Here is a 17,696-nt window from a genome sequence, read left to right on the forward strand (position 1 = left end):
TTTTGCTGGTGGCTGGCTGCTCTGCTGGGCTTGCCAAGCCAGTGACAAATGGCAGGAGACAGAGCCAGAGGTTTGGCAAGAGCTGTGGAGGTGGAGGCTGGAGGCAGAGGAGAGCCCAGCCTGCCTCCCTAGCTAAACATCAGCTGCCTTTGCCATTGTATGGACTAAATCTTGTTGGGTTTGTGTTGGGAAAATTGCAGATCCCCAGCACAAAACTGTCCCCGCAGGGCTAGCTGAGCTGTGTTAGAAATGTGCTGTATACCAAGGGAAAAGCACTCTCGGGTGTCAAAAATTGTTGGTGTTGCTTTGATTATTTAAAAAAAATACTTTCAAAGTGAAAAAGAGGATTTTTTTTTTAATCTTAAAGGGAATAAAAAGCAGCAGGGAGTTGCTTTCCATAGTCTATATGCCCTTTAAAATCCAGCACAGAATACCCCATTAATTTATCCTCTCTTTCCCAGCATCAGTTCTGAAGCATGCCTGTCACACTGCAGATGTGCAGCTGACACTGTCAGAGCCAGAGCTGCAGGCAGGAGGGACATCTCCCCCTTGCCCCCAGCAGCAGCTGGGCAGAGCTCATGGCAGTGGCCGAGCGAGGGAGCCCAGGCAGGGCAGCTCTGTGCCTGTCCCTGTGTCTGTGCCTGTGTCTGTGCCTGCCCCAGAGCAGGGATGTGCTGCTGCTGTCACCCCTGTGTCTGTCACCCCTGTGTCTGTTCCTGCCCCAGAGCAGGGATGTGCTGCTGCTGTCCCCCCTGTTCCTGTCACCCCTGTGTCTGCCCAGAGCAGGGATGTGCTGCTGCTGTCCCCCCTGTTCCTGTCCCCCCTGTGTCTGTGCCTGCCCCAGAGCAGGGATGTGCTGCTGCTGTCCCCCCGTGCCTCGGCCATTGTCAGCAGGTCAAAGCCCTGAATATCAATGGGCTCGTTCCTCACCCCTCTGACTGCAGTGCTCACTGCTGTGGCACAGCTCTCACCTCTGGCCTCACCATCCTCACGGCTCCCACTTCAAAGGTTCCTGCTCGAGGAGAAAATGCCTGATTGAAGGAATGGCCAGAGCTGCACAATTATTTCAGAAAAACTCCACATTGTGTTTCAGCTGGGGACAGGAGAACTGGCCAAAGTCGGAATCTCTTTCAAGATTCAGATCTAAATCCTGAGGTTTAGAAATATGAAAGTCAAAACTACAATAGTCCAAACACACAGAGCCTATTCTTTGCACCTTGAAATGTGGAAAATTAAAGACCTGCTCTCAGTTTGACTACTCACCTTTCCATTTTCTGAGGCACCCAACAAAGTTCCCTCTGTTAATGAATACAGGTTTTGATTGTTGGATTACACAGATTATTTTCTGTCATCTTCGAGTCCTTTAAACAATTGCTGCCTTTGAAATCCCTTATGCAAGAAGCAGATGACCTTACACCACTCCTATTCCTCTTTTGTGTTTAACATCACAGCCCTCTCTGTGCTTACACACAATGTGGGGAGAGCTGCAGGTCAGGGCTGCGAGGTGAGAGCTGCAAACGCAGGGCGCCCAGCTATTGAAGCTGACACAAAATACACAGAAGAAAAGAGGCTGCATGGAAAAGCCTTTAAAAGTAAACATTATTTTTATATCGCATTTTGTTCCAGTTCCTAAGACCGAGGCACAGATGGTCGTACACAGGACAGGTTATAAATCAAGGGACAACAGAAAATGAAATGGAATGTAAACTCGAGGGCTGAAACAATCTCAAATTAAAACTTGCTTGAAGCGTGGTCAAGAACACCCATTCTGGGTGGAATTTATACAGGAGCCATTCCTGCTCCCCCAGGCTTTCTCCTTCCCCTCTCTCTTTTCTCTGCTCCCTTCCATGTCCTCCTGCTTGTGCACTGACACCAGACTCTGATGAATCTTCCATAAGTGTTTCAGATTCCCACAATATCTTCCCTTCTAACACACTACTGAAGCCCACAAACAGAATTCCTGGGTTCTGGGGGCAGAGACAGGCAACGTTCAGAGAAACTGAGGCACTGCTGCTCAACACCAAGCTCCTGCTAGGAGCTCAGCAGTGTTCTCAGGTCCCTGGGAAGCCACAGACTCTGTTTAAACACAAGGAAACTTCCACACATAGGGAATGGTGGATCCTTTTGTGAATGTTTATTGTGAGAGTTGTTGTGCAGCACATTTCCTAGACTGGGATTTGAATGCAGAAAATGCTGTGGGCACAACAGGCTTGAAACAATAAACTCAACCTAACTTTGTCTAACTCAGCATTTAGAAATTTTATTGGCAGAGACTTGCAGAAAGGAAGGAGAAATCATAATTCAGCAAATTCCTTCTATCACTGCTCAGCTTTCTGTCCTCGCAGTAAATTATTCACCTGGGCAATGGCTCAGTTAGAGGAGATTAAAGGCTGGGTTCTGGCACCCTTGCTGCTCCTGGTGAGCACCCTGTGGAACGCTGCGGGCACACTCCTGGGGCTGGCACAGCTCTGGGTGGGGAGAGGAGCTGGGTGTGTGCCCAGAGCTGCTGTGGAGTGCCCAGAGCTGCTGTGAGTGCCCAGAGCTGCTGTGAGTGCCCAGAGCTGCTGTGTGTGCCCAGAGCTGCTGTGTGTCCCTCTGAGCTGCTTCAGGCTCTGGTGGCTTCAGCTGTACCTTGTTGTGACTGCAGCTCTGGGCTGTTTCCTGAGCTTTACTGACCAGCAAAATCCCCTCAGCAGAAAAAAGGGTTTTGCTGTGTAGCTCCCAGGATCAAAGCTGTCTGCAAAATGCAAAATGTGACCCTTCCCCTGTCAACAGAAAAGCAAAATTGATATTTCACTATAATCAGCCAGGTGCAAGTCCCCTACTAAATAAATAAACCTCATGAAACTACAATTATTAAACCAAATGCATTGGACTCCACAAGCCTTTCATGAACTGGATACCTGTTTATACTGATAATTCTCTGCATGGAAAAGTTAGGAATAATATTTTTTTTCCTGCTGACAAGGCCTGAATAAACAGCTGATATTCTGTCACTGTGCCCAGACCTGCAAAAGTCAACAGGTGACAGCTGAAGTGATAAAATTCCCACAGAATATTTTGGAATTCAGAACTGTCAGGAAACTCACAGAAAACAACCCACGTGCTCTGTAGGCACTGATGTTCCATCTCTCACTTCTCTCAGCTGCCCTGAGCTGAGAGTCATCATTCCAGCTTGCTGGAGAGCACTTGATGCAGCCAGTTCCTTTTCAAATACATTTTGTTGGAAGTTGTTAGAAAATTCAATAAAGAGACTTTGATCATGATCCATTCATTGACTTTCTTGGACTAACTTTTATATGGGATTTAAAGTGGATTTGAAGCTTCTGTTTCAAAAGCAAAGCATATTTTCCAAATTCCTGCAGTGCCTCATGGCATCAGCTTTGCTTTTGAAATAGAGAATGAGGATGCAGAGATATTAAAGCTAAGCTCAGAGAAACATGATTTTCACCCCCTCTAGAAAAACAGGAACATCCTTACTGTTCCTTTGAATACATAATTAGTGCTAATTGCAGACACATGCCAGAAATGTGTGCAGCAGGACAGAGTACAGAATGCAGAGCACAGAATTTTCCTGTCAATGCCAGGGACAAGCAAAGGAAGAGCTGCAGTTTTTCCTCTTCCTGGGCCCTGCAGCCACAGGCAAGACCTTACCAGTGGCCAGCACAGAGCCCTCGAGGTGTTCTCCCCCCATCTGGGTCACCCCCAGCCCTGCCTCGTCCTGTGCCTGACTCCCCCACGCAGGAAGAGAAGAAAATTACATAACACAGAGTTCCCATTCAGCTTTTCACATTTCCCAGCTGTTCAGCAGTTCCCTGGATCCAGTCAGAGTGTGCAGATGCTCTGGGGCAGGGTCTCTGCTGAAGGAATGGCTCAGGGTGGAATTGCATTGTGGAGAGCACTGCTGAGGGCTCCAGGGCTGGCCTGGATGAGGATCAGCTGCTCCTGTCCTTAGCTCCTTGCTGCCACTGTTTGTTCTGCTATCTTTTGTTCCTGTGCTTATTTAAAAATTCCTGTGTCTCCTCCAGCCCCCAGAGTGACAGCGAACCAGGAGAAGCTGAGGGAGCCCAGGGGCCAGGGAGGGGCTGTGCCCTGAAGGGGCAGGAGCCCAGCAGGGTGGCTCCTCCTCAGCCCCCAGGCTCTTCCATCGTGCCCAGGCTCTCCTCAGGGTCCTCTGGTAAATCAGCAGGCTCAGAGTGCCAGCTGCACCTCTGAAAATCTCTTCAAGCCTGGCACATTTGGGGAAGCTCTTCCTTGCTGCTGTGATAGCATTTTTACACTCAGGTTCTGTCCCAGTCAGGATTGCAAACTGAAAGCAGCCCTGAATTCTGGCTGGCATGGAGAGGGCACTGTCACAGGGCTGGCATGGAGCGGGCATTGTCACAGAGCTGGCATGGAGAGGGCATTGCCACAGAGCATGGAGCAGGCATTGTCACAGGGCTGGCATGGAGCGGGCATTGTCACAGAGCATGGAGCGGGCATTGTCACAGGGCTGGCATGGAGCGGGCGCTGTCACAGAGGCATGGAGAGGGCATTGTCACAGAGGCATGGAGCGGGCATTGTCACAGAGCTGGCATGGAGCGGGCATTGTCACAGAGCATGGAGAGGGCATTGCCACAGGGCTGGCATGGAGCGGGCATTGTCACAGGGCTGGCAGCCGTGCTTGGTGCTGCCTCTCAAAGAAATGTGGAACATAAATCCCAATGTTTATTCCCATCAATGGAAGTTTTGCCCCAGCTGTGCCCTCACCTGTTTCGAGTGGTTAATTTCGCTCTCCCCTCTTGCCATTTCAAGCTTGTCCCACCGTGAGAAGGGAGATCTGCTCCTCCTGCTGCGCTGCCAGAGCACAGGGCAGGAAGGAGCCGGGGGTGAAAAGCCCCAGTTCCCTTGGCAGGGCTGGAGGAACTTTGGTGTTTCCTCCCAGGAAGGGTCTCTGGGAGGGCTCAGGTGGGTCAGAGCTTGCAGGGCTCCACTGCAGCTCCTGCAGCTCCTGCAGCTCCTGCAGCTCCTGCAGCCCCAGGGGACAGGCCGTGCCTGCAGGGAGGGAACTCGTGTCCTACATTGCAATGCCCAGGAGTCTCCAGAGCTCTGCAGTGTGGTTTAGAACCCTTTGTGCTACCCCGCTAAAAATTAACAAAACAAAACAAAAAGCTGGAAAAAGAGACAATGAAAGGACTTAGGTTGAGATGCTCCATAATTTATTGCAGATCTATGAGAGAACACTTGTAGAACCCATTTAATTCATTTAATAGTAATGCAAACATTGATATAAATTAAAACTCCAGAACGCTTTCTCACATCTTTTCTCTCCCCATGAGAGGTGAATGAAAATGATTTATTACCCATAGATTATAATTGCTTAAAATAGGTTATGATGTAAGAAAAAAATCTAATCCCTTCTACCAGGCAGGAGCAAAATTCTACAGACAGAGAAATTACATCTAACACCAGTGTGCTAAGGAAGAAACATTCTTCTTCTCCCTTTGGGGAAACTCTAAGAACATCTTTTTAGAACTGTCAAAATTCACAAGCTGTAATAAATTATTCTTTTTCATTACCCATTTATTAGGCAGGCTGTTTGGTATAATAGCAGAAAAATTCTGTCTAATTTTTCCAGCATTACACTACTGTGATTTCTCATTTGAAACAGACGAGTTATCAAGAGCAGTGATGTGTTTTATTCCCTACTTTGGGACCATCTTGCCTCTGAATTCTGATGAAGACAACTGGTGAAGCGTGTCAGGCTCTGCTGTCAGAGGGCTCTGTGTCAGGAGGGGCTGGCACTGCCACCCAGGGCTGCCAGGTGGGCACCTCCACCACTAAAGTGGGCACCAGGTGCAAAATTCAGGGTGAGGTTACACTGAAAATCTGGGGAAAGCAGGTACCAAACATGTAGGAATGTTGTAAATGCAGGGATCTCATTAACTGTGATGATGATGTGAAATCCTGAGACTTCCTGCAGGATAAATGGATAAAATCCTGGTCATGGAGATGAGAAATCTGGACCAGGGTCCTGGCTCTCTCACCAAGCTCTGGATGATTCTGAGAGAGCAATTCATTGAATGCAGTCACTGGATATATCATAGGCATTTATATACTGCAATGAAGTGGCTACATTTATATTTGGTAGGTGTGTATATAATGGAAAAGGGGTCCTCAGGGAAAACCTGCCTCAGCCCTGGTGCTGAAACACCAATGGCCTTGCTTTTGTGAAATGAAGGTACAAATACACATTCTTCCTGTGCTTTGCTGAAGCTGCAGTGAAAATGCCCACTCTGCCCTGGGTTTATTGTGTGCAGAGGGATCCAGAGTTACCAACCACTCTGCACGTGGTGATTAGAATTGCTTTATTCACAGCATTATTATTACTATTTTTATTATTATGCTGATTTGTCACGGTCCTCACCGGGTTCATCCTCCCCATAATCAGAATGTGAGCTCTCACACCAAAAGCAGCAGCTGCACTGGCTCTGTGGATGCTGAGCAGGCTCAGGGCTGTGTCTGGCCAGACCCTCAGCTGGCCACAGGAAACTCTGGCATTCCCACAATATCCCAGTGCCCCCTGAGCTCCCCACAGGTCTCACCTGGGGCTGCACACCTGGCACCACACAAGTGCCCAGCCCAAAGCAGGATCAGGAGCAGAGGGCAGACGGCTGCAATCGCATTTTTAGGAGCTCTGCTGTCCCCAAAAGGGCCAGGCAATGAAAGAGAAGGAGGAAATAGAAGTTACCTGTGTCCCACCCCCGAAGGGTGACGGCAGGGCAGGAATGGCTGGGAATGGCTGGGAAGGGATGCAAGGGTGGTGCTGACCCCACTCTGTGTCTGCACAGCCAGCAGACAGAAAGCTGCTGTCTTCACTCGGAACTGGATTACATTTTTAGAACTAATCCTCAGCTCTCTGACTGAAAAGATTTGCTAAGCCCCCGCTTGCTTTTTCTTTTAGGTCTGTGCACTCCAAAAGCTTCCTTCCTCCTCCTTCCTCCTGCTTCCCAAAGTCAATGCATGGCTGTGGCTCTGAACTTACAGAACCTGACTTTGTTTGTGCCTTGCATTGTTAAACAGGATTCACAGACAGGGGGAAACCCAGCACCCAAACAGCTCAGTGCTTCACTGATCCATAAAATCATTATAGGCAACATTTCGGTTTCAACAAGTGCCAAAAATTCTCCCCCCTCCCCGAATACAAAAATAAAGCAGAAACAAAAATAACAAGGCTATTAATCTTTCATTAAGTTAAAGGGATGAAAAGGAATCGCTTAAAGTATCATTCCTTACTTGCACCACAAGATTGGATGCCCCCTGCCAACTTCAAAGGCTCTAAAAGAAGCTGGTTAATATTGTTGGCACTGAACCAGATTGTGGTTTATTTTAGTTTTTCTGATTTTTTTTCAACAAAAGAAAACATTAAGGGTTGGACACTGATTGCTGAGGAGCAGCTATTGAAGGAGGGGGCCTTTGTGCTGCTACCAGTAATGTGTCAATTTTCAGACATGCAAAAGCTGCTCAAAAAATGGTGTCAGTCTCTGCACGAGGGCTGAAGTCTGTAACACTGCTCCTGTTTGCTCTGTGCTTTCAGCTCAGATACAAATCACACTCTCCCTGCGTGCCAGAGCAGTAGCTCTGGTGAAATATGGACTTTCTGCATCCCAGGAGCAGGAACAGATCCCCCATAAGCCACAAAGTCCCCCAGCTGGCCCTGCACTATGGCTGCTCCTCTTCCTTTGCTCCCCAGCCCTGAGGTTTGTGTGATTGCAGTTGAGCTCATTGTGCTGAGGGACAGCTCTGTGGGAAGGGCTCTGCCAGCTGCAGACTGTGCCTGGCACTGGGAACAGCCAGGAGCAGCCAGGGCACAGCACGTGCCTGGCACAGGCTGATGATGGGCTGAGAGGTGCCTGGCACGGGTAATGATGGGCTGAGTGGTGCCTGGCACGGGTAATGATGGGCTGAGTGGTGCCTGGCACAGGCTGATGATGGGCTGAGAGGTGCCTGGCACGGGTAATGATGGGCTGAGAGGTGCCTGGCACGGGTAATGATGGGCTGAGAGGTGCCTGGCACGGGTAATGATGGGCTGAGAGGTGCCTGGCACAGGTAATGATGGGCTGAGAGGTGCCTGGCACAGGTAATGATGGGCTGAGAGGTGCCTGGCACGGGTAATGATGGGCTGAGAGCTCAGTGTGCCTGGCACAGGTAATGATGGGCTGAGAGGTGCCTGGCACAGGTAATGATGGGCTGAGAGGTGCCTGGCACAGGTAATGATGGGCTGAGTGGTGCCTGGCACAGGTAATGATGGGCTGAGTGGTGCCTGGCACAGGTAATGATGGGCTGAGTGGTGCCTGGCACAGGTAATGATGGGCTGAGAGGTGCCTGGCACGGGTAATGATGGGCTGAGAGCTCAGTGTGCCCGGGCTCAGCAGTGCAGCCTCTGCAAGTCCTGCTCAGGTGTGTGGCACAGGCAGAACACGGTGCCTGAACGGGATTCCCTCCCTTTTCAGAGGCAGGAACAGCTCAGGGCCCAGCACACAGACAGCTCAGCCCTGTCCCTCAGGGCAGAGGAGGAAATGCAGGTGTGACCATGCAAAGTGGGGCCCAGCCGGGCTCCAGGTCCTGCCTCCTGCTCTCCCTGTCCTGGCTGTGAGAAAGTACCAGCTGAGAATTTTGTTAGGGGAATATTCAGTGCACCTAACAGGAGCAGGTGTTTTAAAATGCAAACTGTGCAAGCACAGGGTGATTGGAAGTATCTGTTTCATTTGATCTGTTGTCACTCAGTCCCCTCAGGCAGCACTCCTGGGTCTGCCCTTTCCAATCCCTATTACCAAAGAAAACAGATCTATCCCATTTGTCCCTGGGAAGGTTTTTTCTTCTTACATCAGGCATAACAACTGCAAATAAATTTGGCTACATTCCCCAAAGTGTATTTCGCCCAACATCTCCCTGTCATGCTTCTATCCATTATCTCTGCCAACTATTCCCTCTGGGCCACATCCAACATTCATCACACAATTTCCGTGTAATCCAGCAGTGTTTGCAGAAGGTGTATGTGCATTCCTGCATATGCCAGATATGACAGATGTCTGAAATTCCTCCTTCAAAAGCCTTTTCAGGAGAAGTCTGTTATCCTGGTGCTGTGATGGATAATGTCCCCCTGGCTTCTAATAAACGCTGCCTTTCATTTGTCTGAGCCAGTCCATAAATTTCTGGGGCAGGAGGGAAGGGCATGGCCATTATCCTCTCTGGGTGTTTCTCAGGAGGAAGCACACGTTTCCTGACCAACCAGCAAAAGGAGCAGCTGCACTGCTGGCAAGGCAGGCTGCCCAATGCCTCCCATGATCAGCCACCTTCCAGCTGCTCACAGTCCTGCCAGGCTGGGTCTGTTTGTCCTGAAATGTGTGATCTCAGCCGACTGCTCAGTCATCTCTGGCACTGAGGGGAAGGATCACAAACATTCTGGCAAACCAAGTGGTGATAATGCAGTTATTTGTCTGAAAGTGAGAGTTGTGAGTTTGCAATAAGAGCTGCAGGAAGGTCCCTGAGGGAAGGAACAATCCTGTCCCAAACCTGACAGGTGTCCATCAAGTGGGAGGAACACAGGAGCACTGGAGATGCAGGGCCTGCACCACTGGGGGAGGCCTGGCTTCTTTGGAAAAATTAAATTATGTCATTTTAACTCTGCCATAATGCATGAACAGCAGGGAGCTCATGCTGCTCCACCAGCAGCCCAGCTCCTGCCATCTTCTTTCTCTGAGTGCCTGAGTTCAACCTGAATTGTTTTCTTCCAACTGTTCCTCTGTGTGTGTAACAAATAATGGCAACCAGTGCAGACGATGCAAACTGCAGTGACTCCGTTCCAGCACTGTGTGAACTGCATCTGGCTCAGCTGCAATGGCCCCCACAAAACAAAAGGAATTCCTGCCCTGAAAAATTAGTTTGCTCCATCTCTCAGACTTTCTGGTGGAGCTCCCATTGGCCAGGACAGGGAAGAAATTCTCCAGCAGTGTCTCTGGCAGAAGCTGAGCAGGCCTGGAGGAAGAAGAACGTCCCCAGGGTGCCCTCCCTGCCCTGGGGTTGGTGCAATGCCACCAGCAGGGCTTTGCTCTGGGTTTGGTCAGCAAACACCCCTGGCTGAGGGGCAGCTGGTGGGATCAGCCCTTGGCCAAGGAGGGGCTCAGCACCCTCTCCAGCAGCCTGGCTGCATCCCTGTGGCTGTCACTGAGCTCCTGCCTCTCTCTGGGGAAGGTTTATCTTGAAAAGAAAGGGTTTAAGCTTGGCAAAGCAAAAAGCCTTTTCAGGGGGGAAAGGCTGGTTCAGCTCCAGACAGCTGCCTGTGAAATGCTCTATTAATGATAAGATCCTAAAAGAGCTGGTCAGGGGTGAGCAGTCTTGCTTTCCTTTCTTACTCTATCTCTGCTGAAGTTTCTTTTCCGCTTATGGAGAAGGGGAACAGTTTTCTTTTACTTTCTTTTTTCTTTTTTTCTTTTTTTTTATCACCAACTTCAACCACGGGGTCAGCTTTGATTTGGGTGAGTCAGACACGTATTTATCTCTGAAATTCTCCTCGGTGCCTGGGAATGAAGTGTTTCTCCTCATCTCAGAAGAAAGCGACGTGCTTTAAATAACAGCAGTGCCAAAAAAGAAAATAAAAGGTAATAACAGCATTTGTTTTACTTGCTACATGGTCGGCCTGATTGATATGTTGCTGGTACGTGTATGGTTTTAAGAGACTTCTTCAGTTTCTCGGTGACAATGTTTATAGTGTGTTTATAGAAGGAGATCTGTACTGCAGACCTTGTTCTCTGCTCTGCTCAGCTCCAGCAGTCCTTACAGCAGACAGGCCTGAGCCACTCCTCACCCTGCTTAAGAGGGGTTTGATTCTTGCAGCCATTCCATATTTGCAGGAAGCACTCAAGCCTTAATCTGCACCACTTGTGGGGTAGTGAAAGGAGAAAAACAGCTTTGGGAGCAATCCTCCTGGAAAGCTGACCAGGCAGGGCTCAGCAGTGCCTGGGATTGGGGAGAGCTCAGCAGACCTGGGTTTGGGCCGGGCTCAGCAGAGCCTGGGTTTGGGCTGGGCTCAGCAGTGCCTGGGATTGGGGAGAGCTCAGCAGAGCCTGGGTTTGGGCTGGGCTCAGCAGTGCCTGGGTTTGGGGAGAGCTCAGCAGAGCCTGGGTTTGGGCTGGGCTCAGCAGTGCCTGGGTTTGGGGAGAGCTCAGCATTACCTGGGTTTGAGCTGGGCTCAGCAGAGCCTGGGTTTGGGCTGAGAGCTCAGCAGAGCCTGGGTTTGGGCTGGGCTCAGCATTACCTGGGTTTGAGCTGGGCTCAGCAGTGCCTGGGATTGGGCTGGGCTCAGCAGTGCCTGGGTTGGGGAGAGCTCAGCAGTGCCTGGGTTTGGGCTGGGCTCAGCAGAGCCTGGGTCTCAGGGAAGGCTCAGCAGTACCTGGGATTGGGGAGAGCTCAGCAGTGCCTGGGTTACTTGGAGCCTGAGCTAGGCCCAGAAGTAGAAAGCTTCACATCCCTTCAAAAATTGCAATTCAAAAAAATAAACCCAGAATTTTGTGATTTCACAGCACTTTTAGTGATCCATCTGTTTCTTCACAGAGCCCTGTTAAGTTCTTGCCTGCACAGTTTGCATGGTGACAATGACTTCAGTTTTGCTCAGTTCTGGAATAGATTTCCCTTCTGTCCCTCTCTGTTAGATCGATTTCAATTTAATTAAGTGGTCAAAATTTAAAGTATACTTTTTCCATCTTGAAAAACAAATCCTTCATTGGAACTTTACAGAAAGTTGTCTAGCTAGGTCTTTATTTTTCATTTGGAATAAGTCTGAGTTTTTACCCTCCTGAGAGTTGTTTAAGCAACCATCTCACCTATCTGCTGTAAAACCAATATTTTAAAGATGCAATTTGCTGTGACAGAAGCTGGTTCAACATGTAACTCTCTCTGGCTTTGATGGATCATTTGCTCAGACACAATGAATTCTGCTGGATCTGATAACTCATTGCTCCTGAAGTAATCACAGTGAAATAATGAGTTACTATACCATCATTTCTGCTTTGTTTCTCACTGCTTGCCTTTTACACTTGAACAAAGTCCTTGAGTTCTTGATTAGTCTTCTTGGCTTAAAGGACCTGTCTTTTGCCAGGCTGAAAGAAAAAATTATTCAGATTCTTTACTTTTGATTCACCATTGCTCTGAAATAATGAATGGTATCCTTCCCTATAATGACCCAAAACATCAAGGGTGGCTTCCTCCTCAGTATGAAAAGACCCAGGTCCAGCTTTTTCATTGGGATAAAGAAGTTGTTAATAAAATCAGCACAGTGCCTCAGCCGCGTTCCCCTGCCAGACCTCCGACAGCAGAGACACAGATCTTAAGAAGAAGAAGAAAGGGAAGGAGAAACAGAGATTCATGGGAGAAAAAAAGGGGGGAAATGGGATTTCAGATGGTATCAAACAAAAGAAAAGAATGATACAGTCAGTCCTCTCCCACCAAATTTGCCTCTGCCCAGTTCAATGCTGGGCACTGCTCAGGTCAGGAATTCATTAAAATGCAATAAAGTGACAATATTTCTGAAAACACAGAGCCATGGTGGAGCTACTGGAGGAATTCTCCTTAGAGGGGCTGATTCCAACCCAACTAGGATCTTCTGCATTGATTCCAAGAGGCTTTCAATTACCCCAGAACCCTGCGGGGTTGAAACAAATGCTGAGCAGGTTGTTGGCAACGTGTGTGAGGGAAGGCAACACTGCTGCTGCTCCAGTGGAGTTATCAGGGACAGGAACACACCAGCATTGCTCCAGTCGAGTTATCAGGGACAGGAACGCACCAGCCCTGCTCTGACACAGTCTGTCTCACACAGGAACACACCAGCATTGCTCTGACACAGTCTGTCACACACAGGAACACACCAGCACTGCTCCAGTGGAGTTATCAGGGACAGGAACGCACCAGCCCTGCTCTGACACAGTTTGTCAGGGACAGGAACACACCAGCCCTGCTCCAGTGGCATTTATCAGGGACAGGAACGCACCAGCCCTGCTCTGACACAGTTTGTCAGGGACAGGAACACACCAGCCCTGCTCTGACACAGTCTGTCTCACACAGGAACACACCAGCATTGCTCTGACACAGTCTGTCACACACAGGAACACAGCAGCATTGCTCCAATGGAGTTATCAGGGACAGGAACACACCAGCCCTGCTCCATGGACAGTTATCAGGCACAGGAACACACCAGCACTGCTCCAACGGAGTCTGTCACAGACAGGAACACACTAGCACTGCTCCATGGCAGTTGTCACACACAGGAACACACCAGCCCTGCTCCAGTGGCATTTATCAGGGACAGGAACACACCAGCCCTGCTCTGACACAGTTTGTCAGGGACAGGAACACACCTGTAATGCACTCACTGGCACCTTCTGTCCAGGAACTCTGTGCAAGGAAAACTGGCAGAGGTCTGAGCTCTGTGAAATGCTTGAAGAGCTCAAATTCCTCACGAGTTTCCATCCTGTTGTATCCAAGCTCTCAGAAAGTTGTATTTCCCTCTCAGTACCTTTTCCAAGTGCATGCCCTTTCCAAGTGTCCTTGCACGTCCCGTTCCCAGCTCTGACCTCTCCTGTCTGTGCTGGACTTGGGTGTTATTTTGGACTAAACTGAGATCTCTTTCATCAGCTTTCAAAACATTGTGAACTGAAACTGCTCTTATTTAAAAGTTTAACTTTACTTTCATCAATTTATAATCAGAGTTCCTCTGGTATGTTTGATTCCTGACAAACAAGGATAAAAGTCTTGTGCCCCCATTGCTAATGAGATGATAAAACAGCAGGGATCAAGTTTTTAATTACTACAGGCTATGCACTGGAGAGGTACCAGTGATATTTTCTATTGCATGTCTAAGTTGTAACTTCAGGCTTATGACAGTCATGCTGTGTTCCTCTGCCTTTGATGATCACTCATCTTTGTCTCCTGAGAACATACAAAAATTTCTGAGCTGGGCTCCTGGGGGCTTGCAATTATTGCTGTAACCTGGCCCAGGTTGCAGGGCAGCAGCAGAGCTGCTCAGCCAGGAGAGCACACACGACACGGGCAACTTCCCTCTCACACAATCTGGGTTCTCAATCTAGCTGTTCCTTTCATAATTATGCTTTTAATTAAGAGGGAGAATAATTTAATATTGTTCCCGTTTTCCCTTTCAGAAGCACGATCCATTACCTTCTCATCCATAAAGCATCAGGGCCACAGGCACAGAGCAGTGCACGGTTTTGGCACTAGGGGACCCAGCCCTGGGAAAATCGGCAATGCAGGCACGGCTCTGGAACCTGCCATCACTCCCACCCATCCTTATAAGCTCGTTGAGTGAGTTTTGTTTCCTTGAATAAAATTAATATTGATGCACGAGATTAAAATGCATTTCTAAGTAGCAGATAATTCCTGACTGGACAGAGCTGAGGGTGGTAATGGTGCAGACCTGTCCTCCCTCCCAGTGCTGCAGATCTCCACCACAGATCAGCCCGTGGGACTGGGCCGTCACTGCAGTTACTCCAAGGCTTCTCCTGGGGGCTGCTCTGTGTCACAGAGGGGCACTGGGACACCTGCAGGGCACTGCAAAGTCACCTGTCCCCGCTGGCCCAGGGCCACAGCCCTGCTCAGAGCACCAGGAGCTGTGGGGAGGAACAACCCGAGGAAGAACACCCCCAGCATCTCCTCACTGAACCTCTGTGAGTTTTCCTCTGAGTGCAAAGTTTATCTTCTCATTGAGGGGTTTGTGAGACCTGAGCCTGAGCCCACCAGGATTTTCCAATCAAGCACAGGCTGTTTCCACTCAGGCCACGGACCCCAAAACTTCCTCTGAAGCCACCACTGCTCTTCTTCTGCCACAGCTGCACAGCTCTGCCTCTGTTCCAGGGCATCCTACAGACATCATTTCCTTTACATTCCTTTATGCTGAGAGAGCACTCTGTGAAAAATTATTTCATCCTATTTCGTGTTGCCTCTCCTGTTTAATCTCTGCTTGATGTGAGAGATAGGTATGGCTCAGCCTTTTATCCAGCTAAGATGAAGCTGCCATTCCTTTCCTTAGCTCCTTCAGTTCAGACTTCCTCTCTGCAGCCAAATCCTAGCCCAGGAGAGAGTTGTCCCTCCGGGGAAGGAGTGAGGAGCACAGAAGCAGTGACATCTGCAGTGCAGTCAGCAAGGGGAGGAGATGAGCCTGGGCTCAGGAGCAGGAGCCCTCCTTGAGTGCTGAAATACAAAAAATGAGAAATGACTTTTTCTCTGCCTGGTCTGAGATTTGACAGTGGCATCCTCTGGGTGAGGGTAAAATGCCCAAGGAGGTGTTTGTGTGCAGACATTGCAAAACCCTGGGTGCAAGCAGCCCTCGAGGAGTGTGTTCCTTCCTGTGAGAGCTGGAGCTGTGATCTGGCTGGGGCTCCCCAGGGACTGTGTCAGACAAGCTGCAGAAACCACGGGCCCAGCTGACCCACTTCTCTCTGGCTTGAGGATAAAACCCCTCTGCTTTGGTAGCCCCATCCAGCCTGGCTGGAAACAATCATTCCTGAGAAAACACGGGGGAACACTCACTTCAAAAAGTACTGCACAAATCTGAAACTTCCATTACCTATCCAACCATGATTAATGCACTTGGCTGTAGAAATCAATTGTGTTTTAAAAGCAAGTCATGAAGGAGACTTCATCCTTGTTTTCTCTTACAACTGACACGGCAGATCAAAATGCTGACACTACAAATACTGCATGACTGGGACCCAAACACATGGAATGCACTGATTTATTTCACTAACGGAGGACACCCAAGTACCAGGCTGTGGTTGTGTGGAGGCAGTCCATGGCATTCAGAACTTACAGCTCGTGTCAACCCCAGCCACTGCATGAACAGCATCAAGAGACATTTACTGTGCTGCATTTCAGAATGGAAATTCTGCTGTGTTCCATTTCAGAATGGAACTGAAATGAAGTTAACCATGAAATGTGTGTAATCTAAACTGCAAAAATCCCTCCACCCTAATGATCTGTTCCCCAAAAGAAAAATGTAAAGTGTTTAAAAGATTTAGCAAAATCTGTGCATAAATTGAATAAATCATCATGGTATCAATTATATCTTAAAAATGGTGTTCAGCTCTTCTAACATCAAGGACTGGTTTTAATTATGGCTTCAGTGTAACTAATATTTCCTTGATTTTAATGACTGTTGTCCTATTATAGGATTAACTTGTGATGAAGCTGAAGAAGCCAGAATAATTTTCAGTTTAAAGAATTGCAAAGACCTTTGACAGGTACACCAGTAACAGCAGATTGTTTTGAAGTACGTTGGATTTTGGCCCGAATGCTGTTCCAGTTTCTGACTCAGAGTCATCCCCTGGCAGTATGGCAAGTGAGACTTGGCCTTTTTTCCAGAAGTGCAGAAAGTAAATATTGCAGTGGGCTGGAAGGGCGAGGCTGTAGTGAATTCCTGCCTGCACATGAGAGATCTGTGGAACTGAAGTGATCCCAATGCATCCCTGCAATCCCTACTGGGCAGGCACATCAGTAACTGCAGCCCCTGCAGGCTCCTGAGCTCAGCTGGGGCTCCTGTTCACCTGTATTGACATCCAGTGTGAGCCCCTCTGAGGGCACAGGTGGAGCAGCAGAACTGCAGCAGCAAGGCAGGGTGTGCACTGAAATATTGTGTAAAGCTCAAAGAACCACCTGGAGGGCTCCTGAACCAAAAAGAAAACAAAACAAAACCCTGACGTTGCACTTACCATCATTTCAAAGCATTTTGATGTTTTATTATTGAGGAGGGATAGAACGTAGGGAGCTGCAGCCAGGGCAGAGAACCAGGGGTGGAGGAGTGCCAAGAGCCCAACTGTGGGCACTCAGAGAGTGTCCCCTCTTTGCCTGGCACACCCAAAGGTGACCACACCAACCACCTGCTGCTCATGGCCAGGATTTTCCTGTGGGTCCCTCCTCAGGCTGCTGCTCATGAAAGAGCTGTAAAGTGGGACATGAAGTTGGGTTTGTGACCCACACACAGCTGGGGACAGCAGCTGGGGTTGTGCAAACACATCAAGTGTTAGTGAAGAGATCAGCAGCCAGCACTCGGCCTGGGAAATGGGCTGTGACTCCAGGAGAAGGAACTTCACCTTGCTTTTATACTGAGACTCTGCTTCTCCGAAATATTCATGTTCTCAGAGAAATGAATGCAGTTCTGGAGGCTACACTCACCTCCAGCCTCGTGAGTTCTCTGCTACAGACAGAAACATTTGCATTTGGCATCTCATTTTGCTTCAGCAAATTTATTTCCTGTGACTCTTTCATTAGAAGAGCTGTAGTGTGTATCAAGGACATTATTTTGCTCATACAAAAGGAAAACTGGATAATAGGTGCTTTTTATGTCTCCTGCTGCTGGAGAGCCATAATATTTAAGTCATAAATGGGCAAATGTCAAAGCAGGTCTCCCTCTGTGCCTGACTCCCTCTAATAATTAGGTGCTGTTTTATTGTTCTGTGGCTGAGTTGTGAGTCCAGCTGTCAGCTGACATAGCTGGTAATGGCAGGACCACATTCCTCACCACCAGACAGCTCCCTTCAGAATCCATGGCATATTTACAGCCCTCAGATTTGCAGGGTCAGGTCTCATGCCGTAGCTGTGCACAGCAAAATAACATCTCAGAATAACATCCCACCCTTAAGTGCATGAATCTG

At 48.8% G+C, this 17,696-nt stretch overlaps 2 long non-coding RNA genes across 2 annotated transcripts in view; both read left to right on the top strand.

The window, feature by feature from the left end:
- Positions 1-16,274, top strand: part of LOC108962404 (uncharacterized) — a 37,085-nt gene extending 20,811 nt beyond the window's left edge. The window contains exons 2-3 of the long non-coding RNA XR_001991029.3: positions 10,507-10,640; positions 14,193-16,274. This is a non-coding gene — a long non-coding RNA (uncharacterized LOC108962404). The remainder of the gene's footprint in view (positions 1-10,506; positions 10,641-14,192) is intronic.
- Positions 6,723-8,552, top strand: LOC127060197 (uncharacterized). The gene is made up of 4 exons (XR_007778916.1): positions 6,723-7,901; positions 7,964-8,150; positions 8,188-8,249; positions 8,312-8,552. It is a non-coding gene; the product is annotated as an uncharacterized LOC127060197 (long non-coding RNA).
- Positions 16,275-17,696: the final 1,422 nt, after the last annotated feature.

This window comes from Serinus canaria, chromosome 15 (assembly GCF_022539315.1).
Source record: "Serinus canaria isolate serCan28SL12 chromosome 15, serCan2020, whole genome shotgun sequence".
Taxonomy (NCBI): Eukaryota; Metazoa; Chordata; class Aves; order Passeriformes; family Fringillidae; genus Serinus; species Serinus canaria.